At 41.7% G+C, this 25,525-nt stretch overlaps 1 protein-coding gene across 1 annotated transcript in view; it reads right to left on the minus strand.

Moving 5' to 3' along the window:
- LOC120058184 (probable E3 ubiquitin-protein ligase makorin-2) overlaps nucleotides 1–25,525 on the minus strand; it is an 89,300-nt gene that overhangs the window by 27,451 nt on the left and 36,324 nt on the right. The window lies entirely within an intron of this gene.

Raw genomic sequence — 25,525 nt, forward strand, 5'->3', positions numbered from 1 at the left:
ATAATTTATGTGCCCCTAATTGCACGGAATACCTCTGTTTATCCTACAGCTATTGGAACAGTAATCATGAGTCTATAAACCAGAGTTACTGTTAGCACTGAGGCGGTGTGCAATAGTAGGAAGACCACCTTATGCAGCTCACCCTGCACTATCAGCTCCAATGTAAATAACATGAGTAAGTCTAGCTCTGAAAAGCTTCCCAGTAAACCATTAAAAACAATCAAGCAACCCAGAAAAGTGCTAAAAACATGAAGTCAATAAATTAAAATCAAATAAAATGTTATTGGTCACATACACATGGTTAGCAGATGTTATTGTGAGTGTAGCGAAATGCTTGTGCTTCTAGTTCCGACAGTGCAGTAATATCTAACAAGTAATATCTAACAATTTCTCAACAAATACCTAATACACACAAATCTAAGTAAGGAATGGAATAAGAATATATAAATATATGGATGAGCAATGTCAGAGTGGCATAGACTAAGATACAGTAGAATAGTATAGAATACAGTATATACACATGAGATGAGTAATGTCAGAGTGGCATAGACTAAGCTGCAAATGATAGTATAGAATACAGTATATACAGTATATCACAAAAGTGAGTACACCCCTCACATTTTGGTAAATATTTGAGTATATCTTTTCATGTGACAACACTGAAGAAATGACACTTTGCTACAATGTAAAGTAGTGAGTGTACAGCTTGTAGAACAGTGTAAATTTGCTGTCCCCTCAAAATAACTCAACACACAGACATTAATGTCTAAACCGCTGGCAACAAAAGTGAGTACACCCCTAAGTGAAAATGTCCAAATTGGGCCCAAAGTGTCAATATTTTGTGTGGCCACCATCATTTTCCAGCACTGCCTTAACCCTCTTGGGCATGGAGTTCACCAGAGCTTCACAGGTTGCCACTGGAGTCCTCTTCCACTCCTCCATGACGACATCACGGAGCTGGTGGATGTTAGAGACCTTCCACTCCTCCATGACGACATCACGGAGCTGGTGGATGTTAGAGACCTTCCACTCCTCCATGACGACATCACGGAGCTGGTGGATGTTAGAGACCTTCCACTCCTCCATGACGACATCACGGAGCTGGTGGATGTTAGAGACCTTCCACTCCTCCATGACGACATCACGGAGCTGGTGGATGTTAGACACCTTCCACTCCTCCATGACGACATCACGGAGCTGGTGGATGTTAGACACCTTCCACTCCTCCATGACGACATCACGGAGCTGGTGGATGTTAGAGACCTTCCACTCCTCCATGACGACATCACGGAGCTGGTGGATGTTAGAGACCTTCCACTCCTCCATGACGACATCACGGAGCTGGTGGATGTTAGAGACCTTCCACTCCTCCATGACGACATCACGGAGCTGGTGGATGTTAGAGACCTTCCACTCCTCCATGACGACATCACGGAGCTGGTGGATGTTAGACACCTTGCACTCCTCCACCTTCCGTTTGAGGATGACCCACAGATGCTCAATAGGGTTTAGGTCTGGAGACATGCTTGGCCAGTCCATCACCTTTACCCTCAGCTTCTTTAGCAAGGCAGTGGTCGTCTCGGAGGTGTGTTTGGGGTCATTATCATGTTGGAATACTGCCCTGCGGCCCAGTCTCTGAAGGGAGGGGATCATGCTCTGCTTCAGTATGTCACAGTACATGTTGGCATTCATGGTTCCCTCAATGAACTGTAGCTCCCCAGTGCCGGCAGCACTCATGCAGCCCCAGACCATGACACTCCCACCACCATGCTTGACTGTAGGCAAGACACACTTGTCTTTGTACTCCTCACCTGGTTGCCGCCACACACGCTTGACACCATCTGAACCAAATAAGTTTATCTTGGTCTCATCAGACCACAGGACATGGTTCCAGTAATCCATGTCCTTAGTCTGCTTGTCTTCAGCAAACTGTTTGCGGGCTTTCTTGTGCATCATCTTTAGAAGAGGCTTCCTTCTGGGACGACAGCCATGCAGACCAATTTGATGCAGTGTACGGCGTATGGTCTGAGCACTGACAGGCTGACCCCCCACCCCTTCAACCTCTGCAGCAATGCTGGCAGCACTCATACGTCTATTTCCCAAAGACAACCTCTGGATATGACGCTGAGGACGTGCACTCAACTTCTTTGGTCGACCATGGCGAGGCCTGTTCTGAGTGGAACCTGTCCAGTTAAACCGCTGTATGGTCTTGGCCACCGTGCTGCAGCTCAGTTTCAGGGTCTTGCCAATCTTCTTATAGCCCAGGCCATCTTTATGTAGAGCAACAATTCTTTTTTTCAGATCCTCAGAGAGTTCTTTGCCTTGAGGTGCCATGTTGAACTTCCAGTGACCAGTCAGTATGAGGGAGTGTGAGAGCGATGACACCAAATTTAACACACCTGCTCCCCATTCACACCTGAGACCTTGTAACACTAACGAGTCACATGACACCGGGGAGGGAAAATGGCTAATTGGGCCCAATTTGGACATTTTCACTTAGGGGTGTACTCACTTTTGTTGCCAGTATATCACAGTTTGCCCCTAGTTTGCCCCTGGTGATGTGTTGGGCAGACCGCACCAACCTCTGGAGAGCCCTGTGGTTGCGGGCGGTGCAGTTGCCGTACCAGGCGGTGATACAGCCCGACAGGATGCTCTCAATTGTGCATCTATAACATTTTGTGAGGGATTTCGGTGACAAGCCAAATTTCTTCAGCCTCCGGAGGTTAAAGAGGCGCTGCTGCGCCTTCTTCACCACACTGTCTGTGTGGGTGGACCATTTCAATTTGTCCATGATATGTACGCAGAGGAACTTAAAAAAAAAAAAAACTTTCCACCTTCTCCACTGCTGTCCCGTCAATAAGGGGGGTGCTCCCTCTGCTGTTTCCTGAAGTCCACAATCATCTCCTTTGTTTTGTTGACGTTGAGTGAGAGGTTATTTTCCTGACACCACACTCCGAGGGCCCTCACCTCCTCCCTGTAGGCTGTCTCGTCGTTGTTGGTAATCAAGCCTACTACTGTTGTGTGGTCTGCAAACTTGATGATTGAGTTGGAGGCGTGCATGGCCACGCAGTCATGGGTGAACAGGGAGCACAGGAGAGGGCTGAGCACAGATGACATTCATATTCTGATCTCTGAAACTCACTTAGATAACACCTTTGATGATACAGTGGCAGCAATACATGGTTATAACATCTACCGAAAAGACAGAAATGCCAACTAGAGCGGTGTTGCGGTCTATATTCAGTACCACATTCATGTAACGTTTAGAGACGATCTCATGTTAAATACTGTTGAAGTAAAATGGCTACAGGTTTATCTGCCTCACCTAAAGCCCATTCTGGTGGGAAGCTGCTATAGACCACCAAGTGATAACAGTCAGTATCTGGATAACATGTGTGAAATGCTTGATAATATCTGTGATATCAACAGAGAAGTATATTTTCTGGGTGATTTCAATATTGACTGGCTTTTCATCAAACTGCCCACTCAGGAAAAAACCTCAAACTGTAACCAGTGCCTACAACCTGGATCAGGTTGTCAGTCAACCTACCAGGGTAGTTACAAACATCACAGGAATTAAATCATCAACATGTATTGATCACATGCAGAAATTTGCATAAAAGCAGTATCCAAATCCATAGGATGTAGCGATCACAATATAATAGCCATATCTAGGAAAACCAAAGTTCAAAAGGCTGGGTCTAATATAGTGTATAAGAGGTCCCCTTGGATTGATGAGGAATTGAACAATTGTATGTTTGAGAGGGATGAGGCAAAAGGTACAGCAATTAAGTATGGCAGCCCAATTGATTGGCAAGTGTACTGCAAATTAAGAAATAATTTGACTAAACTAAATAAAAATAAACTACACTATGAAATAAAGATAAATGATATAAAGAATGATAGTAAAAAGCCTTGGGCACCTTAAATTACATTTTGGGGGGGAGAAAAAAGCCAACTCGGCTCCATAATGAATTAATTAGAAAAAAAAAATTCACCTTTATTTAACCAAGTAGGCTAGTTGAGAACAAGTTCTCATTTACAACTGCAACCTGACCAAGGTAAAGCAAAGCAGTGTGACACAAACAACAACACAGAGTTACACATGGAGTAAACAAACATACAGCCAATAATACGGTAGAAAAAGTCTATATGCAGTGTGTGCAAATGGCGTGAGGAGGTATGGCAATAAATAGGCCATGGTAGCGAAGTAATTACAGTTTAGCAAATTAACACTAAAGTGATAGATGAGCAGATGATGGGCAAGTATAAATACTGGTGTGCAAAAGAGCAGAAAAGTAAATAAAAACAATATGGGGATGAGGTAGGTAGATTGGATGGGCTATTTACAGATGGGCTATGTACAGCTGCAGCGATCGGTTAGCTGCTCAGATAGCTGATGTTTAAAGTTAGTGAGGGAGATAAAAGTCACAGACTTCAGCGATTTTTGCAATTTGTTCCAGTCATTGGCAGCAGAGAACTGGAAGGAAAGGCAGCCAAAGGAGGTGTGGCTTTGGGGAGTGAGATATACCTGCTGGAGTGCGTGCTACGGGTGGGTGTTGTTATGGTGACCAGTGAGCTGAGATAAGGCGGAGCATTACCTAGCAAAGACTTGGAGAATGGGGGCGTACGCAGTCCTCCTTTTCCTGTAGTCCACAATCATCTCCTTAGTCTTGGTTACGTTGAGGGATAGGTTGTTATTCTGGCACCACCCGGCCAGATCCTCCCTATAGGCTGTCTCATCGTTGTCGGTGATCACTACCACTGTTGTGTCGTCTGCAAACTTAATGATGGTGTTGGAGTTGTGCCTGGCCATGCAGTCGTGGGTGAACAGGGAGTACAGGAGGGGACTGAGCACGCACCCCTGGGGAGCTCCAGTGTTGAGGATCAGCGTGGCAGATGTGTTGCTACCTACCCTCACCACCTGGGGGCGGCCCGTCCGGAAGTCCAGGAACCAGTTGCAGAGGGAGGTGTTTAGTCCCAGGATCCTTAGCTTAGTGATGAACTGTGAGGGTACTATAGTGTTGAACGCTGAGCTGTAGTCAATGAATAGCATTGGCACTGTGATAGACTGCATCCAGTTTGCTGAGTAGAGTGTTGGAACCTATTTTGTAAATGGCATCGCCGAAGTCGAGGATCAGTAGGATAGTCAGTTTCACGAGGGTATGTTTGGCAGCGTGAGTGAAGGATGCTTTGTTGCGAAATAGGAAGCCGACTCTAGATTTCATTTTGGATTGGAGATATTTATTATGAGTCTGGAAGGAGAGTTTACAGTCTAGCCAGACACCTAGGTATTTGTAGTTGTCCACATATTCTAAGTCAGAACCGTCCAGAGTAGTGATGCTAGTCGGGCGGGAGGGAGCGGGCAGCGATCGGTTGAAAAGATGGTTCATTCATCACAAAGCCCACTGATATTGCAAACTACTTTAATGACTTTTTCAATTGGCAAGATAAACAAACTTAAGGATGAGAGACAAGTTATGAAAGACAAGAAATGTACTTTGAATTCTGTAAAGTCTGTGTGGAGAGGTGAAATAATTATTGTTGTCTATCAACAATGACAAGCCACTGGGGTCTGACAATCTGGATGGAAAATTACTGAGGATAATAGCAGACGATATTGACACTCCTATTTGCCACATCTTCTTACTAGAACGTGTGTGCCCTCAGGCCTGGAGGGAAGATGAAGTCATTCATTTACCCAAGAATAGTAAAGCCCCCTTTACTGGCTCAAATAGCTGACCAATTACCCTGTTAACAACCCGTAGTAAACTTCTGGGGGAAAAATGGTGATTGACCAGATACAATGCTATTTCACAGTAAACAAATTGACAACAGACTTTCAGCACGCTTATAGGGAAGGACATTCAACAAGCACAGCACTTACACAAATGACTGATGACTGGCTGAGAGAAATTGATGATAAAATGATTGTGGAGGCTGTTTTGTTAGACTTCAGTGCAGCTTTTGACATTATCTATCAGTCTGCTGCAGAAGCAACTTGTGTGTTATGGCTTCACACCCCCTGCTATAATGTGTTATGGCTTCACACCCCCTGCTATAATGTGTTATGGCTTCACACCCCCTGCTATAATGTGTTATGGCTTCACACCCCCTGCTATAATGTGTTATGGCTTCACACCCCCTGCTATAATGTGTTATGGCTTCACACCCCCTGCTATAATGTGTTATGGCTTCACACCCCCTGCTATAATGTGTTATGGCTTCACACCCCCTGCTATAATGTGTTATGGCTTCACACCCCCTGCTATAATGTGGATAAATAGTTATTTTTCTAAAAACACAGAGGGTGTTCGATAATGGAAGCCTCTCCAACATAATCCCGGTAGAATCAGGAATTTCGAAAAAAAAGAAAAAGTTATCTCCAGTGTAATCCATTCCTGAGAACAGTTAGCTGGTATTATGTTGTTCTACTATGAGGTTAGCTGGCATTATGTTGTTCCACTATGAGGTTAGCTGGCATTATGTTGTTCTACTATGAGGTTAGCTGGCATTATGTTGTTCTACTATGAGGTTAGCTGGCATTATGTTGTTCTACTATGAGGTTAGCTGGCATTATGTTGTTCCACTATGAGGTTAGCTGGTATTATGTTGTTCTACTATGAGGTTAGCTGGCATTATGTTGTTCTACTATGAGGTTAGCTGGCATTATGTTGTTATGAGGTTAGCTGGCATTATGTTGTTCTACTATGAGGTTAGCTGGCATTATGTTGTTCTACTATGAGGTTAGCTGGTATTATGTTGTTCTGAGGTTAGCTGGTATTATGTTGTTCTACTATGAGGTTAGCTGGCATTATGTTGTTCTACTATGAGTTTAGCTGGCATTATGTTGTTCTACTATGAGGTTAGCTGGCATTATGTTGTTCTACTATGAGGTTAGCTGGCATTATGTTGTTCTACTATGAGGTTAGCTGGCATTATGTTGTTCTACTATGAGGTTAGCTGGCATTATGTTGTTCCACTATGAGGTTAGCTGGTATTATGTTGTTCTACTATGAGGTTAGCTGGCATTATGTTGTTCTACTATGAGGTTAGCTGGCATTATGTTGTTATGAGGTTAGCTGGCATTATGTTGTTCTACTATGAGGTTAGCTGGCATTATGTTGTTCTGAGTTTAGCTGGTATTATGTTGTTCCACTATGAGGTTAGCTGGCATTATGTTGTTATGAGGTTAGCTGGCATTATGTTGTTCCACTATGAGGTTAGCTGGTATTATGTTGTTCTACTATGAGGTTAGCTGGCATTATGTTGTTCCACTATGAGGTTAGCTGGCATTATGTTGTTCCACTATGAGGTTAGCTGGCATTATGTTGTTATGAGGTTAGCTGGCATTATGTTGTTCCACTATGAGGTTAGCTGGCATTATGTTGTTCCACTATGAGGTTAGCTGGCATTATGTTGTTCTGAGGTTAGCTGGTATTATGTTGTTCCACTATGAGGTTAGCTGGTATTATGTTGTTCTGAGGTTAGCTGGTATTATGTTGTTCCACTATGAGGTTAGCTGGCATTATGTTGTTCTACTATGAGATTAGCTGGCATTATGTTGTTCTACTATGAGGTTAGCTGGCATTATGTTGTTCCACTATGAGGTTAGCTGGCATTATGTTGTTCTACTATGAGGTTAGCTGGCATTATGTTGTTCTACTATGAGGTTAGCTGGCATTATGTTGTTCTACTATGAGGTTAGCTGGTATTATGTTGTTCCACTATGAGGTTAGCTGGTATTACGTTGTTCTGAGGTTAGCTGGTATTATGTTGTTCCACTATGAGGTTAGCTGGTATTATGTTGTTCTACTATGAGGTTAGCTGGTATCATGTTGTTCTACTATGAGGTTAGCTGGCATTATGTTGTTCTACTATGAGGTTAGCTGGAATTATGTTGTTCTACTATGAGGTTAGCTGGTACCATGTTGTTCTACTATGAGGTTAGCTGGCATTATGTTGTTCTACTATGAGGTTAGCTGGTATTATGTTGTTCCACTATGAGGTTAGCTGGCATTATGTTGTTCTACTATGAGGTTAGCTGGCATTATGTTGTTCTACTATGAGGTTAGCTGGCATTATGTTGTTCTGAGGTTAGCTGGTATTATGTTGTTCCACTATGAGGTTAGCTGGTATTATGTTGTTCTGAGGTTAGCTGGTATTATGTTGTTCCACTATGAGGTTAGCTGGTATTATGTTGTTCTACTATGAGGTTAGCTGGTATCATGTTGTTCTACTATGAGGTTAGCTGGCATTATGTTGTTCCACTATGAGGTTAGCTGGCATTATGTTGTTCCACTATGAGGTTAGCTGACATTATGTTGTTATGAGGTTAGCTGGCATTATGTTATTCCACTATGAGGTTAGCTGGAATTATGTTGTTCTACTATGAGGTTAGCTGGTATCATGTTGTTCTACTATGAGGTTAGCTGGCATTATGTTGTTCTACTATGAGGTTAGCTGGTATTATGTTGTTCCACTATGAGGTTAGCTGGCATTATGTTGTTCTACTATGAGGTTAGCTGGCATTATGTTGTTCTACTATGAGGTTAGCTGGCATTATGTTGTTCCACTATGAGGTTAGCTGGCATTATGTTGTTCTACTATGAGGTTAGCTGGCATTATGTTGTTCTACTATGAGGTTAGCTGGCATTATGTTGTTCCACTATGAGGTTAGCTGGCATTATGTTGTTCTACTATGAGGTTAGCTGGCATTATGTTGTTCTGAGGTTAGCTGGTATTATGTTGTTCCACTATGAGGTTAGCTGGTATTATGTTGTTCTGAGGTTAGCTGGTATTATGTTGTTCCACTATGAGGTTAGCTGGTATTATGTTGTTCTACTATGAGGTTAGCTGGTATCATGTTGTTCTACTATGAGGTTAGCAGGTATCATGTTGTTCTACTATGAGGTTAGCTGGAATTATGTTCTTCTACTATGAGGTTAGCTGGCATTATGTTGTTCTACTATGAGGTTAGCTGGAATTATGTTGTTCTACTATGAGGTTAGCTGGTATCATGTTGTTCTACTATGAGGTTAGCTGGTATTATGTTGTTCTACTATGAGGTTAGCTGGCATTATGTTGTTCTACTATGAGGTTAGCTGGAATTATGTTGTTCTCCTATGAGGTTAGCTGGTATCATGTTGTTCTACTATGAGGTTAGCTGGTATTATGTTGTTCTGAGGTTAGCTGGCATTATGCTGTTCTACTATGAGGTTAGCTGGTATTATGTTGTTCCACTATGAGGTTAGCTGGCATTATGTTGTTCCACTATGAGGTTAGCTGGTATTATGTTGTTCTACTATGAGGTTAGCTGGCATTATGTTGTTCTGAGGTTAGCTGGTATTATGTTGTTCCACTATGAGGTTAGCTGGCATTATGTTGTTCCACTATGAGGTTAGCTGGCATTATGTCGTTCTGAGGTTAGCTGGCATTATGTTGTTATGAGGTTAGCTGGCATTATGTTGTTCCACTATGAGGTTAGCTGGCATTATGTTGTTCCACTATGAGGTTAGCTGGCATTATGTTGTTCCACTATGAGGTTAGCTGGCATTATGTCGTTCTACTATGAGGTTAGCTGGCATTATGTCGTTCTGAGGTTAGCTGGTATTATGTTGTTCCACTATGAGGTTAGCTGGCATTGTGTTGTTATGAGGTTAGCTGGCATTATGTTGTTCCACTATGAGGTTAGCTGGTATTATGTTGTTCTACTATGAGGTTAGCTGGTATTATGTTATTCTGAGGTTAGCTGGCATTATGTTGTTCTACTATGAGGTTAGCTGGCATTATGTTGTTCTACTATGAGGTTAGCTGGCATTATGTTGTTCCACTATGAGGTTAGCTGGCATTATGTTGTTATGAGGTTAGCTGGCATTATGTTGTTATGAGGTTAGCTGGCATTATGTTGTTCCACTATGAGGTTAGCTGGCATTATGTTGTTCCACTATGAGGTTAGCTGGCATTATGTTGTTCTGAGGTTAGCTGGTATTATGTTGTTCCACTATGAGGTTAGCTGGTATTATGTTGTTCTGAGGTTAGCTGGCATTATGTTGTTCCACTATGAGGTTAGCTGGCATAATGTTGTTCTACTATGAGGTTAGCTGGCATTATGTTGTTCTACTATGAGGTTAGCTGGCATTATGTTGTTCAGAGGTTAGCTGGTATTATGTTGTTCCACTATGAGGTTAGCTGGTATTATGTTGTTCTACTATGAGGTTAGCTGGTATCATGTTGTTCTACTATGAGGTTAGCTGGCATTATGTTGTTCTACTATGAGGTTAGCTGGAATTATGTTGTTCTACTATGAGGTTAGCTGGTATCATGTTGTTCTACTATGAGGTTAGCTGGCATTATGTTGTTCTACTATGAGGTTAGCTGGTATTATGTTGTTCCACTATGAGGTTAGCTGGCATTATGTTGTTCTACTATGAGGTTAGCTGGCATTATGTTGTTCTACTATGAGGTTAGCTGGCATTATGTTGTTCTGAGGTTAGCTGGTATTATGTTGTTCCACTATGAGGTTAGCTGGTATTATGTTGTTCTGAGGTTAGCTGGTATTATGTTGTTCCACTATGAGGTTAGCTGGTATTATGTTGTTCTACTATGAGGTTAGCTGGTATCATGTTGTTCTACTATGAGGTTAGCTGGCATTATGTTGTTCTACTATGAGGTTAGCTGGAATTATGTTGTTCTACTATGAGGTTAGCTGGTATCATGTTGTTCTACTATGAGGTTAGCTGGCATTATGTTGTTCTACTATGAGGTTAGCTGGTATTATGTTGTTCCACTATGAGGTTAGCTGGCATTATGTTGTTCTACTATGAGGTTAGCTGGCATTATGTTGTTCTACTATGAGGTTAGCTGGCATTATGTTGTTCCACTATGAGGTTAGCTGGCATTATGTTGTTCTACTATGAGGTTAGCTGGCATTATGTTGTTCTACTATGAGGTTAGCTGGCATTATGTTGTTCCACTATGAGGTTAGCTGGCATTATGTTGTTCTACTATGAGGTTAGCTGGCATTATGTTGTTCTGAGGTTAGCTGGTATTATGTTGTTCCACTATGAGGTTAGCTGGTATTATGTTGTTCTGAGGTTAGCTGGTATTATGTTGTTCCACTATGAGGTTAGCTGGTATTATGTTGTTCTACTATGAGGTTAGCTGGTATCATGTTGTTCTACTATGAGGTTAGCTGGTATCATGTTGTTCTACTATGAGGTTAGCTGGAATTATGTTCTTCTACTATGAGGTTAGCTGGCATTATGTTGTTCTACTATGAGGTTAGCTGTTATCATGTTGTTCTACTATGAGGTTAGCTGGTATTATGTTGTTCTGAGGTTAGCTGGCATTATGCTGTTCTACTATGAGGTTAGCTGGTATTATGTTGTTCCACTATGAGGTTAGCTGGCATTATGTTGTTCCACTATGAGGTTAGCTGGTATTATGTTGTTCTACTATGAGGTTAGCTGGCATTATGTTGTTCTGAGGTTAGCTGGTATTATGTTGTTCCACTATGAGGTTAGCTGGCATTATGTTGTTCCACTATGAGGTTAGCTGGCATTATGTCGTTCTGAGGTTAGCTGGCATTATGTTGTTATGAGGTTAGCTGGCATTATGTTGTTCCACTATGAGGTTAGCTGGCATTATGTTGTTCCACTATGAGGTTAGCTGGCATTATGTTGTTCCACTATGAGGTTAGCTGGCATTATGTCGTTCTACTATGAGGTTAGCTGGCATTATGTCGTTCTGAGGTTAGCTGGTATTATGTTGTTCCACTATGAGGTTAGCTGGCATTATGTTGTTATGAGGTTAGCTGGTATTATGTTGTTCCACTATGAGGTTAGCTGGCATTATGTTGTTCCACTATGAGGTTAGCTGGCATTATGTCGTTCTGAGGTTAGCTGGCATTATGTTGTTATGAGGTTAGCTGGCATTATGTTGTTCCACTATGAGGTTAGCTGGCATTATGTTGTTCCACTATGAGGTTAGCTGGCATTATGTTGTTCCACTATGAGGTTAGCTGGTATTATGTTGTTCCACTATGAGGTTAGCTGGCATTATGTTGTTCCACTATGAGGTTAGCTGGTATTATGTTGTTCCACTATGAGGTTAGCTGGCATTATGTTGTTCTACTATGAGGTTAGCTGGCATTATGTTGTTCTACTATGAGGTTAGCTGGCATTATGTTGTTCCACTATGAGGTTAGCTGGTATTATGTTGTTCCACTATGAGGTTAGCTGGCATTATGTTGTTCCACTATGAGGTTAGCTGGTATTATGTTGTTATGAGGTTAGCTGGCATTATGTTGTTCCACTATGAGGTTAGCTGGCATTATGTTGTTCTACTATGAGGTTAGCTGGCATTATGTTGTTCTACTATGAGGTTAGCTGGTATTATGTTGTTATGAGGTTAGCTGGCATTATGTTGTTCCACTATGAGGTTAGCTGGTATTATGTTGTTCTACTATGAGGTTAGCTGGCATTATGTTGTTCTACTATGAGGTTAGCTGGTATTATGTTGTTCCACTATGAGGTTAGCTGGCATTATGTTGTTCTACTATGAGGTTAGCTGGCATTATGTTGTTCTACTATGAGGTTAGCTGGTATTATGTTGTTCCACTATGAGGTTAGCTGGCATTATGTTGTTCTACTATGAGGTTAGCTGGCATTATGTTGTTCCACTATGAGGTTAGCTGGTATTATGTTGTTCTACTATGAGGTTAGCTGGTATTATGTTGTTCTGAGGTTAGCTGGCATTATGTTGTTCTGAGGTTAGCTGGTATTATGTTGTTCTACTATGAGGTTAGCTGGTATTATGTTGTTCTGAGGTTAGCCTGGTATTATGTTGTTCTACTATGAGGTTAGCTGGCATTATGTTGTTCCACTATGAGGTTAGCTGGCATTATGTTGTTCTGAGGTTAGCTGGTATTATGTTGTTCCACTATGAGGTTAGCTGGTATTATGTTGTTCTACTATGAGGTTAGCTGGCATTATGTTGTTATGAGGTTAGCTGGTATTATGTTGTTCTACTATGAGGTTAGCTGGCATTATGTTGTTCTACTATGAGGTTAGCTGGCATTATGTTGTTCCACTATGAGGTTAGCTGGCATTATGTTGTTCTGAGGTTAGCTGGCATTATGTTGTTCTACTATGAGGTTAGCTGGTATTATGTTGTTCCACTATGAGGTTAGCTGGCATTATGTTGTTCTACTATGAGGTTAGCTGGCATTATGTTGTTCTACTATGAGGTTAGCTGGCATTATGTTGTTCCACTATGAGGTTAGCTGGTATTATGTTGTTCTACTATGAGGTTAGCTGGAATTATGTTGTTCTGAGGTTAGCTGGCATTATGTTGTTCTGAGGTTAGCTGGCATTATGTTGTTCCACTATGAGGTTAGCTGGCATTATGTTGTTCTACTATGAGGTTACCTGGCATTATGTTGTTCCACTATGAGGTTAGCTGGCATTATGTTGTTCTACTATGAGGTTAGCTGGTATTATGTTGTTCTACTATGAGGTTAGCTGGCATTATGTTGTTCTGAGGTTAGCTGGCATTATGTTGTTCTACTATGAGGTTAGCTGGCATTATGTTGTTCTACTATGAGGTTAGCTGGCATTATGTTGTTCCACTATGAGGTTAGCTGGCATTATGTTGTTCTACTATGAGGTTAGCTGGCATTATGTTGTTCTGAGGTTAGCTGGCATTATGTTGTTCTACTATGAGGTTAGCTGGTATTATGTTGTTCCACTATGAGGTTAGCTGGCATTATGTTGTTCCACTATGAGGTTAGCTGGTATCATGTTGTTTCACTATGAGGTTAGCTGGCATTATGTTGTTCTACTATGAGGTTAGCTGGCATTATGTTGTTATGAGGTTAGCTGGCATCATGTTGTTCCACTATGAGGTTAGCTGGCATTATGTTGTTCTTAGGTTAGCTGGCATTATGTTGTTCTACTATGAGGTTAGCTGGCATTATGTTGTTCTACTATGAGGTTAGCTGGCATTATGTTGTTCTACTATGAGGTTAGCTGGTATTATGTTGTTCCACTATGAGGTTAGCTGGCATTATGTTGTTCTACTATGAGGTTAGCTGGCATTATGTTGTTCTACTATGAGGTTAGCTGGTATTATGTTGTTCCACTAAGAGGTTAGCTGGCATTATGTTGTTCCACTATGAGGTTAGCTGGTATTATGTTGTTCCACTATGAGGTTAGCTGGTATTATGTTGTTCTGAGGTTAGCTGGTATTATGTTGTTCTACTATGAGGTTAGCTGGTATTATGTTGTTCTGAGGTTAGCTGGTATTATGTTGTTCTACTATGAGGTTAGCTGGCATTATGTTGTTCCACTATGAGGTTAGCTGGCATTATGTTGTTATGAGGTTAGCTGGTATTATGTTGTTCCACTATGAGGTTAGCTGGCATTATGTTGTTATGAGGTTAGCTGGTATTATGTTGTTCTGAGGTTAGCTGGTATTATGTTGTTCCACTATGAGGTTAGCTGGTATTATGTTGTTCTACTATGAGGTTAGCTGGTATTATGTTGTTCCACTATGAGGTTAGCTGGTATTATGTTGTTCTACTATGAGGTTAGCTGGTATTATGTTGTTCTACTATGAGGTTAGCTGGCATTATGTTGTTATGAGGTTAGCTGGTATTATGTTGTTCTACTATGAGGTTAGCTGGCATTATGTTGTTCTACTATGAGGTTAGCTGGCATTATGTTGTTCCACTATGAGGTTAGCTGGCATTATGTTGTTCTGAGGTTAGCTGGCATTATGTTGTTCCACTATGAGGTTAGCTGGTATTATGTTGTTCCACTATGAGGTTAGCTGGCATTATGTTGTTCTACTATGAGGTTAGCTGGTATTATGTTGTTCCACTATGAGGTTAGCTGGTATTATGTTGTTCTACTATGAGGTTAGCTGGCATTATGTTGTTCCACTATGAGGTTAGCTGGTATTATGTTGTTATGAGGTTAGCTGGCATTATGTTGTTCCACTATGAGGTTAGCTGGTATTATGTTGTTATGAGGTTAGCTGGCATTATGTTGTTATGAGGTTAGCTGGCATTATGTTGTTCTACTATGAGGTTAGCTGGCATTATGTTGTTATGAGGTTAGCTGGTATTATGTTGTTCTACTATGAGGTTAGCTGGTATTATGTTGTTCCACTATGAGGTTAGCTGGTATTATGTTGTTCTACTATGAGGTTAGCTGGTATTATGTTGTTATGAGGTTAGCTGGCATTATGTTGTTCCACTATGAGGTTAGCTGGCATTATGTTGTTCTACTATGAGGTTAGCTGGTATCATGTTGTTCTACTATGAGGTTAGCTGGTATCATGTTGTTCTACTATGAGGTTAGCTGGCATTATGTTGTTCTACTATGAGGTTAGCTGGCATTATGTTGTTCTACTATGAGGTTAGCTGGCATTATGTTGTTCCACTATGAGGTTAGCTGGTATTATGTTGTTCCACTATGAGGTTAGCTGGCATTATGTTGTTCCACTATGAGGTTAGCTGGTATTATGTTGTTCCACTATGAGGTTAGCTGGTATTATGTTGTTCTACTATGAGGTTAGCTGGCATTATGTTGTTCTACTATGAGGTTAGCTGGTATTATGTTGTTCCACTATGAGGTTAGCTGGTATTATGTTGTTCCACTATGAGTTTAGCTGGTATTATGTTCTTCCACTATGAGGTTAGCTGGCATTATGTCGTTCTACTATGAGGTTAGCTGGCATTATGTCGTTCTGAGGTTAGCTGGTATTATGTTGTTCCACTATGAGGTTAGCTGGCATTATGTTGTTATGAGGTTAGCTGGTATTATGTTGTTCCACTATGAGGTTAGCTGGCATTATGTTGTTCCACTATGCGGTTAGCTGGCATTATGTCGTTCTGAGGTTAGCTGGCATTATGTTGTTATGAGGTTAGCTGGCATTATGTTGTTCCACTATGAGGTTAGCTGGCATTATGTTGTTCCACTATGAGGTTAGCTGGCATTATGTTGTTCCACTATGAGGTTAGCTGGTATTATGTTGTTCCACTATGAGGTTAGCTGGCATTATGTTGTTCCACTATGAGGTTAGCTGGTATTATGTTGTTCCACTATGAGGTTAGCTGGCATTATGTTGTTCTACTATGAGGTTAGCTGGCATTATGTTGTTCTACTATGAGGTTAGCTGGCATTATGTTGTTCCACTATGAGGTTAGCTGGTATTATGTTGTTCCACTATGAGGTTAGCTGGCATTATGTTGTTCCACTATGAGGTTAGCTGGTATTATGTTGTTATGAGTTTAGCTGGCATTATGTTGTTCCACTATGAGGTTAGCTGGCATTATGTTGTTCTACTATGAGGTTAGCTGGCATTATGTTGTTCTACTATGAGGTTAGCTGGTATTATGTTGTTATGAGGTTAGCTGGCATTATGTTGTTCCACTATGAGGTTAGCTGGTATTATGTTGTTCTACTATGAGGTTAGCTGGCATTATGTTGTTCTACTATGAGGTTAGCTGGTATTATGTTGTTCCACTATGAGGTTAGCTGGCATTATGTTGTTCTACTATGAGGTTAGCTGGCATTATGTTGTTCTACTATGAGGTTAGCTGGTATTATGTTGTTCCACTATGAGGTTAGCTGGCATTATGTTGTTCTACTATGAGGTTAGCTGGCATTATGTTGTTCCACTATGAGGTTAGCTGGTATTATGTTGTTCTACTATGAGGTTAGCTGGTATTATGTTGTTCTGAGGTTAGCTGGCATTATGTTGTTCTGAGGTTAGCTGGTATTATGTTGTTCTACTATGAGGTTAGCTGGTATTATGTTGTTCTGAGGTTAGCCTGGTATTATGTTGTTCTACTATGAGGTTAGCTGGCATTATGTTGTTCCACTATGAGGTTAGCTGGCATTATGTTGTTCTGAGGTTAGCTGGTATTATGTTGTTCCACTATGAGGTTAGCTGGTATTATGTTGTTCTACTATGAGGTTAGCTGGTATTATGTTGTTCTACTATGAGGTTAGCTGGCATTATGTTGTTATGAGGTTAGCTGGTATTATGTTGTTCTACTATGAGGTTAGCTGGCATTATGTTGTTCTACTATGAGGTTAGCTGGCATTATGTTGTTCCACTATGAGGTTAGCTGGCATTATGTTGTTCTGAGGTTAGCTGGCATTATGTTGTTCTACTATGAGGTTAGCTGGTATTATGTTGTTCCACTATGAGGTTAGCTGGCATTATGTTGTTCTACTATGAGGTTAGCTGGTATTATGTTGTTCTGAGGTTAGCTGGCATTATGTTGTTCTGAGGTTAGCTGGCATTATGTTGTTCTACTATGAGGTTAGCTGGCATTATGTTGTTCTGAGGTTAGCTGGCATTATGTTGTTCTACTATGAGGTTAGCTGGTATTATGTTGTTCCACTATGAGGTTAGCTGGCATTATGTTGTTCCACTATGAGGTTAGCTGGTATCATGTTGTTTCACTATGAGGTTAGCTGGCATTATGTTGTTCAACTATGAGGTTAGCTGGCATTATGTTGTTATGAGGTTAGCTGGCATCATGTTGTTCCACTATGAGGTTAGCTGGCATTATGTTGTTCTGAGGTTAGCTGGCATTATGTTGTTCTACTATGAGGTTAGCTGGCATTATGTTGTTCTACTATGAGGTTAGCTGGCATTATGTTGTTCTACTATGAGGTTAGCTGGTATTATGTTGTTCCACTATGAGGTTAGCTGGCATTATGTTGTTCTACTATGAGGTTAGCTGGCATTATGTTGTTCTACTATGAGGTTAGCTGGTATTATTTTGTTCCACTATGAGGTTAGCTGGCATTATGTTGTTCCACTATGAGGTTAGCTGGTATTATGTTGTTCCACTATGAGGTTAGCTGGTATTATGTTGTTCTGAGGTTAGCTGGTATTATGTTGTTCTACTATGAGGTTAGCTGGTATTATGTTGTTCTGAGGTTAGCTGGTATTATGTTGTTCTACTATGAGGTTAGCTGGCATTATGTTGTTCCACTATGAGGTTAGCTGGCATTATGTTGTTATGAGGTTAGCTGGTATTATGTTGTTCCACTATGAGGTTAGCTGGCATTATGTTGTTATGAGGTTAGCTGGTATTATGTTGTTCTGAGGTTAGCTGGTATTATGTTGTTCCACTATGAGGTTAGCTGGTATTATGTTGTTCTACTATGAGGTTAGCTGGTATTATGTTGTTCCACTATGAGGTTAGCTGGTATTATGTTGTTCTACTATGAGGTTAGCTGGTATTATGTTGTTCTACTATGAGGTTAGCTGGCATTATGTTGTTATGAGGTTAGCTGGTATTATGTTGTTCTACTATGAGGTTAGCTGGCATTATGTTGTTCTACTATGAGGTTAGCTGGCATTATGTTGTTCCACTATGAGGTTAGCTGGCATTATGTTGTTCTGAGGTTAGCTGGCATTATGTTGTTCCACTATGAGGTTAGCTGGTATTATGTTGTTCCACTATGAGGTTAGCTGGCATTATGTTGTTCTACTATGAGGTTAGCTGGTATTATGTTGTTCCACTATGAGGTTAGCTGGTATTATGTTGTTCTACTATGAGTTTAGCTGGCATTATGTTGTTCCACTATGAGGTTAGCTGGTATTATGTTGTTATGAGGTTAGCTGGCATTATGTTGTTCTACTATGAGGTTAGCTGGTATTATGTTGTTATGAGGTTAGCTGGCATTATGTTGTTCTGAGGTTAGCTGGCATTATGTTGTTATGAGGTTAGCTGGCATTATGTTGTTCTACTATGAGGTTAGCTGGCATTATGTTGTTATGAGGTTAGCTGGTATTATGTTGTTCTACTATGAGGTTAGCTGGTATTATGTTGTTCCACTATGAGGTTAGCTGGTATTATGTTGTTCTACTATGAGGTTAGCTGGTATTATGTTGTTATGAGGTTAGCTGGCATTATGTTGTTCCACTATGAGGTTAGCTGGCATTATGTTGTTCTACTATGAGGTTAGCTGGTATCATGTTGTTCTACTATGAGGTTAGCTGGTATCATGTTGTTCTACTATGAGGTTAGCTGGCATTATGTTGTTCTACTATGAGGTTAGCTGGCATTATGTTGTTCTACTATGAGGTTAGCTGGCATTATGTTGTTCCACTATGAGGTTAGCTGGTATTATGTTGTTCCACTATGAGGTTAGCTGGCATTATGTTGTTCTACTATGAGGTTAGCTGGTATTATGTTGTTCCACTATGAGGTTAGCTGGTATTATGTTGTTCTACTATGAGGTTAGCTGGCATTATGTTGTTCTACTATGAGGTTAGCTGGTATTATGTTGTTCCACTATGAGGTTAGCTGGTATTATGTTGTTCCACTATGAGTTTAGCTGGTATTATGTTCTTCCACTATGAGGTTAGCTGGTATTATGTTGTTATGAGGTTAGCTGGTATTATGTTGTTCCACTATGAGGTTAGCTGGTATTATGTTGTTATGAGGTTAGCTGGTATTATGTTGTTATGAGGTTAGCTGGTATTATGTTGTTATGAGGTTAGCTGGTATTATGTTGTTATGAGGTTAGCTGGTATTATGTTGTTCCACTATGAGGTTAGCTGGTATTATGTTGTTCTACTATGAGGTTAGCTGGTATTATGTTGTTCCACTATGAGGTCAGCTGGTATTATGTTGTTCCACTATGAGGTTAGCTGGCATTATGTTGTTCTGAGGTTAGCTGGTATTATGTTGTTCCACTATGAGGTTAGCTGGTATTATGTTGTTCTACTATGAGGTTAGCTGGTATCATGTTGTTATGAGGTTAGCTGGCATTATGTTGTTCTACTATGAGGTTAGCTGGTATCATGTTGTTCCACTATGAGGTTAGCTGGCATTATGTTGTTCCACTATGAGGTTAGCTGGTATTATGTTGTTATGAGGTTAGCTGGCATTATGTTGTTATGAGGTTAGCTGGCATTATGTTGTTCTACTATGAGGTTAGCTGGCATTATGTTGTTCTACTATGAGGTTAGCTGGCATTATGTTGTTCTACTATGAGGTTAGCTGGCATTATGTTGTTCCACTATGAGGTTAGCTGGCATTATGTTGTTCCACTATGAGGTTAGCTGGCATTATGTTGTTCTACTATGAGGTTAGCTGGCATTATGTTGTTCTACTATGAGGTTAGCTGGCATTATGTTGTTCCACTATGAGGTTAGCTGGCATTATGTTGTTCTACTATGAGGTTAGCTGGCATTATGTTGTTCTACTATGAGGTTAGCTGGCATTATGTTGTTCCACTATGAGGTTAGCTGGTATTATGTTGTTCTGAGGTTAGCTGGTATTATGTTGTTCCACTATGAGGTTAGCTGGCATCATGTTGTTCTGAGGTTAGCTGGTATTATGTTGTTCCACTATGAGGTTAGCTGGTATTATGTTGTTCTACTATGAGGTTAGCTGGCATTATGTTGTTCTACTATGAGGTTAGCTGGCATTATGTTGTTCCACTATGAGGTTAGCTGGCATTATGTTGTTCTGAGGTTAGCTGGTATTATGTTGTTCCACTATGAGGTTAGCTGGCATTATGTTGTTCTACTATGAGGTTAGCTGGTATTATGTTGTTATGAGGTTAGCTGGAATTATGTTGTTCTACTATGAGGTTAGCTGGCATTATGTTGTTCCACTATGAGGTTAGCTGGTATTATGTTGTTCTACTATGAGGTTAGCTGGCATTATGTTGTTCCACTATGAGGTTAGCTGGCATTATGTTGTTCCACTATGAGGTTAGCTGGCATTATGTTGTTCCACTATGAGGTTAGCTGGCATTATGTTGTTCTACTATGAGGTTAGCTGGTATTATGTTGTTCCACTATGAGGTTAGCTGGTATTATGTTGTTCTACTATGAGGTTAGCTGGCATTATGTTGTTCTACTATGAGGTTAGCTGGCATTATGTTGTTCTACTATGAGGTTAGCTGGTTGTTCAAAGTGGCTCACTACTGTAATGAGGCTCACTACTGTAATGGTCCAGGTTACAAAGTGGCTCAGTGACTCACTACTGTAATGGTCCAGGTTGCAAAGTGGCTCAGTGACTCACTACTGTAATGGTCCAGGTTACAAAGGGACTCAGTGACTCACTACTGTAATGGTCCAGGTTGCAAAGTGGCTCAGTGACTCACTACTGTAATGGTCCAGGTTACAAAGTGGCTCAGTGACTCACTACTGTAATGGTCCAGGTTACAAAGTGGCTCAGTGACTCACTACTGTAATGGTCCAGGTTACAAAGTGGCTCAGTGACTCACTACTGTAATGGTCCAGGTTACAAAGTGGCTCAGTGACTCACTACTGTAATGGTCCAGGTTACAAAGTGGCTCAGTGACTCACTACTGTAATGGTCCAGGTTACAAAGTGGCTCAGTGACTCACTACTGTAATGGTCCAGGTTACAAAGTGACTCACTACTGTAATGGTCCAGGTTACAAAGTGACTCACTACTGTAATGGTCCAGGTTACAAAGTGGATCACTACTGTAATGGTCCAGGTTACAAAGTGGATCACTACTGTAATGGTCCAGGTTACAAAGTGGCTCAGTGACTCACTACTGTAATGGTCCAGGTTACAAAGTGGCTCAGTGGCTCACTACTGTAATGGTCCAGGTTACAAAGTGGCTCAGTGACTCACTACTGTAATGGTCCAGGTTACAAAGTGACTCACTACTGTAATGGTCCAGGTTACAAAGTGACTCACTACTGTAATGGTCCAGGTTACAAAGTGGCTCAGTGACTCACTACTGTAATGGTCCAGGTTACAAAGTGGCTCAGTAACTCACTACTGTAATGGTCCAGGTTACAAAGTGGCTCAGTGACTCACTACTAATGGACCAGGTTACAAAGTGGCTCAGTGACTCACTACTGTAATGGTCCAGGTTACAAAGTGGCTCAGTGACTCACTACTGTAATGGACCAGGTTACAAAGTGACTCAGTGACTCACTACTGTAATGGTCCAGGTTACAAAGTGGCTCAGTGACTCACTACTGTAATGGTCCAGGTTACAAAGTGGCTCAGTGACTCACTACTGTAATGGTCCAGGTTACAAAGTGGCTCAGTGACTCACTACTGTAATGGTCCAGGTTACAAAGTGACTCAGTGACTCACTACTGTAATGGTCCAGGTTACAAAGTGGCTCAGTGACTCACTACTGTAATGGACCAGGTTACAAAGTGGCTCAGTGACTCACTACTGTAATGGTCCAGGTTACAAAGTGGCTCAGTGACTCACTACTGTAATGGTCCAGGTTACAAAGTGGCTCAGTGACTCACTACTGTAATGGTCCAGGTTACAAAGTGGCTCAGTGACTCACTACTGTAATGGTCCAGGTTACAAAGTGGCTCAGTGACTCACTACTGTAATGGTCCAGGTTACAAAGTGACTCACTACTGTAATGGTCCAGGTTACAAAGTGACTCACTACTGTAATGGTCCAGGTTACAAAGTGGCTCAGTGACTCACTACTGTAATGGACCAGGTTACAAAGTGACTCAGTGACTCACTACTGTAATGGTCCAGGTTACAAAGTGGCTCAGTGACTCACTACTGTAATGGTCCAGGTTACAAAGTGGCTCAGTGACTCACTACTGTAATGGTCCAGGTTACAAAGTGGCTCAGTGACTCACTACTGTAATGGTCCAGGTTACAAAGTGGCTCAGTGACTCACTACTGTAATGGTCCAGGTTACAAAGTGGCTCAGTGACTCACTACTGTAATGGTCCAGGTTACAAAGTGGCTCAGTGACTCACTACTGTAATGGTCCAGGTTACAAAGTGGCTCAGTGACTCACTACTGTAATGGTCCAGGTTACATAGTGGCTCAGTGACTCACTACTGTAATGGTCCAGGTTACAAAGGGACTCAGTGACTCACTACTGTAATGGTCCAGGTTACAAAGTGGCTCAGTGACTCACTACTGTAATGGTCCAGGTTACAAAGTGACTCAGTGACTCACTACTGTAATGGTCCAGGTTACAAAGTGGCTCAGTGACTCACTACTGTAATGGTCCAGGTTACAAAGTGACTCACTACTGTAATGGTCCAGGTTACATAGTGGCTCAGTGACTCACTACTGTAATGGTCCAGGTTACATAGTGGCTCAGTGACTCACTACTGTAATGGTCCAGGTTACAAAGTGACTCACTACTGTAATGGTCCAGGTTACAAAGTGACTCACTACTGTAATGGTCCAGGTTACAAAGTGGCTCAGTGACTCACTACTGTAATGGTCCAGGTTACAAAGTGGCTCAGTAACTCACTACTGTAATGGTCCAGGTTACAAAGTGGCTCAGTGACTCACTACTAATGGACCAGGTTACAAAGTGGCTCAGTGACTCACTACTGTAATGGTCCAGGTTACAAAGTGGCTCAGTGACTCACTACTGTAATGGACCAGGTTACAAAGTGACTCAGTGACTCACTACTGTAATGGTCCAGGTTACAAAGTGGCTCAGTGACTCACTACTGTAATGGTCCAGGTTACAAAGTGGCTCAGTGACTCACTACTGTAATGGTCCAGGTTACAAAGTGGCTCAGTGACTCACTACTGTAATGGTCCAGGTTACAAAGTGACTCAGTGACTCACTACTGTAATGGTCCAGGTTACAAAGTGGCTCAGTGACTCACTACTGTAATGGACCAGGTTACAAAGTGGCTCAGTGACTCACTACTGTAATGGTCCAGGTTACAAAGTGGCTCAGTGACTCACTACTGTAATGGTCCAGGTTACAAAGTGGCTCAGTGACTCACTACTGTAATGGTCCAGGTTACAAAGTGGCTCAGTGACTCACTACTGTAATGGTCCAGGTTACAAAGTGGCTCAGTGACTCACTACTGTAATGGTCCAGGTTACAAAGTGACTCACTACTGTAATGGTCCAGGTTACAAAGTGACTCACTACTGTAATGGTCCAGGTTACAAAGTGGCTCAGTGACTCACTACTGTAATGGACCAGGTTACAAAGTGACTCAGTGACTCACTACTGTAATGGTCCAGGTTACAAAGTGGCTCAGTGACTCACTACTGTAATGGTCCAGGTTACAAAGTGGCTCAGTGACTCACTACTGTAATGGTCCAGGTTACAAAGTGGCTCAGTGACTCACTACTGTAATGGTCCAGGTTACAAAGTGGCTCAGTGACTCACTACTGTAATGGTCCAGGTTACAAAGTGGCTCAGTGACTCACTACTGTAATGGTCCAGGTTACAAAGTGGCTCAGTGACTCACTACTGTAATGGTCCAGGTTACAAAGTGGCTCAGTGACTCACTACTGTAATGGTCCAGGTTACATAGTGGCTCAGTGACTCACTACTGTAATGGTCCAGGTTACAAAGGGACTCAGTGACTCACTACTGTAATGGTCCAGGTTACAAAGTGGCTCAGTGACTCACTACTGTAATGGTCCAGGTTACAAAGTGACTCAGTGACTCACTACTGTAATGGTCCAGGTTACAAAGTGGCTCAGTGACTCACTACTGTAATGGTCCAGGTTACAAAGTGACTCACTACTGTAATGGTCCAGGTTACATAGTGGCTCAGTGACTCACTACTGTAATGGTCCAGGTTACATAGTGGCTCAGTGACTCACTACTGTAATGGTCCAGGTTACAAAGTGGCTCAGTGACTCACTACTGTAATGGTCCAGGTTACATAGTGGCTCAGTGACTCACTACTGTAATGGTCCAGGTTAAAGTGGCTCACTACTGTAATGGTCCAGGTTACAAAGTGGCTCAGTGACTCACTACTGTAATGGTCCAGGTTACAAAGTGGCTCAGTGACTCGTGTTTGCATCTCAATGTGAAAAAAACTGTTTGCATGTTCTTCACAAAGAGGGCAACAGATGCTACTGAGCCAGATGTCTGTGTGTCAGGGGAGAAGCTCCAGGTGGTATCTGATGCTACTGAGCCAGATGTCTGTGTGTCAGGGGAGAAGCTCCAGGTGGTATCTGATGCTACTGAGCCAGATGTCTGTGTGTCAGGGGAGAAGCTCCAGGTGGTATCTGATGCTACTGAGCCAGATGTCTGTGTGTCAGGGGAGAAGCTCCAGGTGGTATCTGATGCTACTGAGCCAGATGTCTGTGTGTCAGGGGAGAAGCTCCAGGTGGTATCTGATGCTACTGAGCCAGATGTCTGTGTGTCAGGGGAGAAGCTCCAGCTGGTATCAGATGCTACTGAGCCAGATGTCTATGTGTCAGGGGAGAAGCTCCAGGTGGTATCTGATGCTACTGAGCCAGATGTCTATGTGTCAGGGGAGAAGCTCCAGGTGGTATCTGATTTTAAGTACCTTGGCATCACCTTGGCATCATACTTGATTCCAACCTCTCTTTTAAAAAGCAGGTGAAAAAGGTTATTCAAATAACCAAATTCAACCTAGCTAATTTCTGATTTATACGAAATTGTTTGACTACAGATGTAAAAAAAACTGTACTTCAAATCTGTGATACTCCCCCACTTAACATACTGCTTGACTAGTTGGGCCCAAGCTTGCTGTACAACAGTAAGACCTATTCA

Source organism: Salvelinus namaycush, chromosome 2, assembly GCF_016432855.1.
Source record: "Salvelinus namaycush isolate Seneca chromosome 2, SaNama_1.0, whole genome shotgun sequence".
NCBI classification, from domain to species: domain Eukaryota; kingdom Metazoa; phylum Chordata; class Actinopteri; order Salmoniformes; family Salmonidae; genus Salvelinus; species Salvelinus namaycush.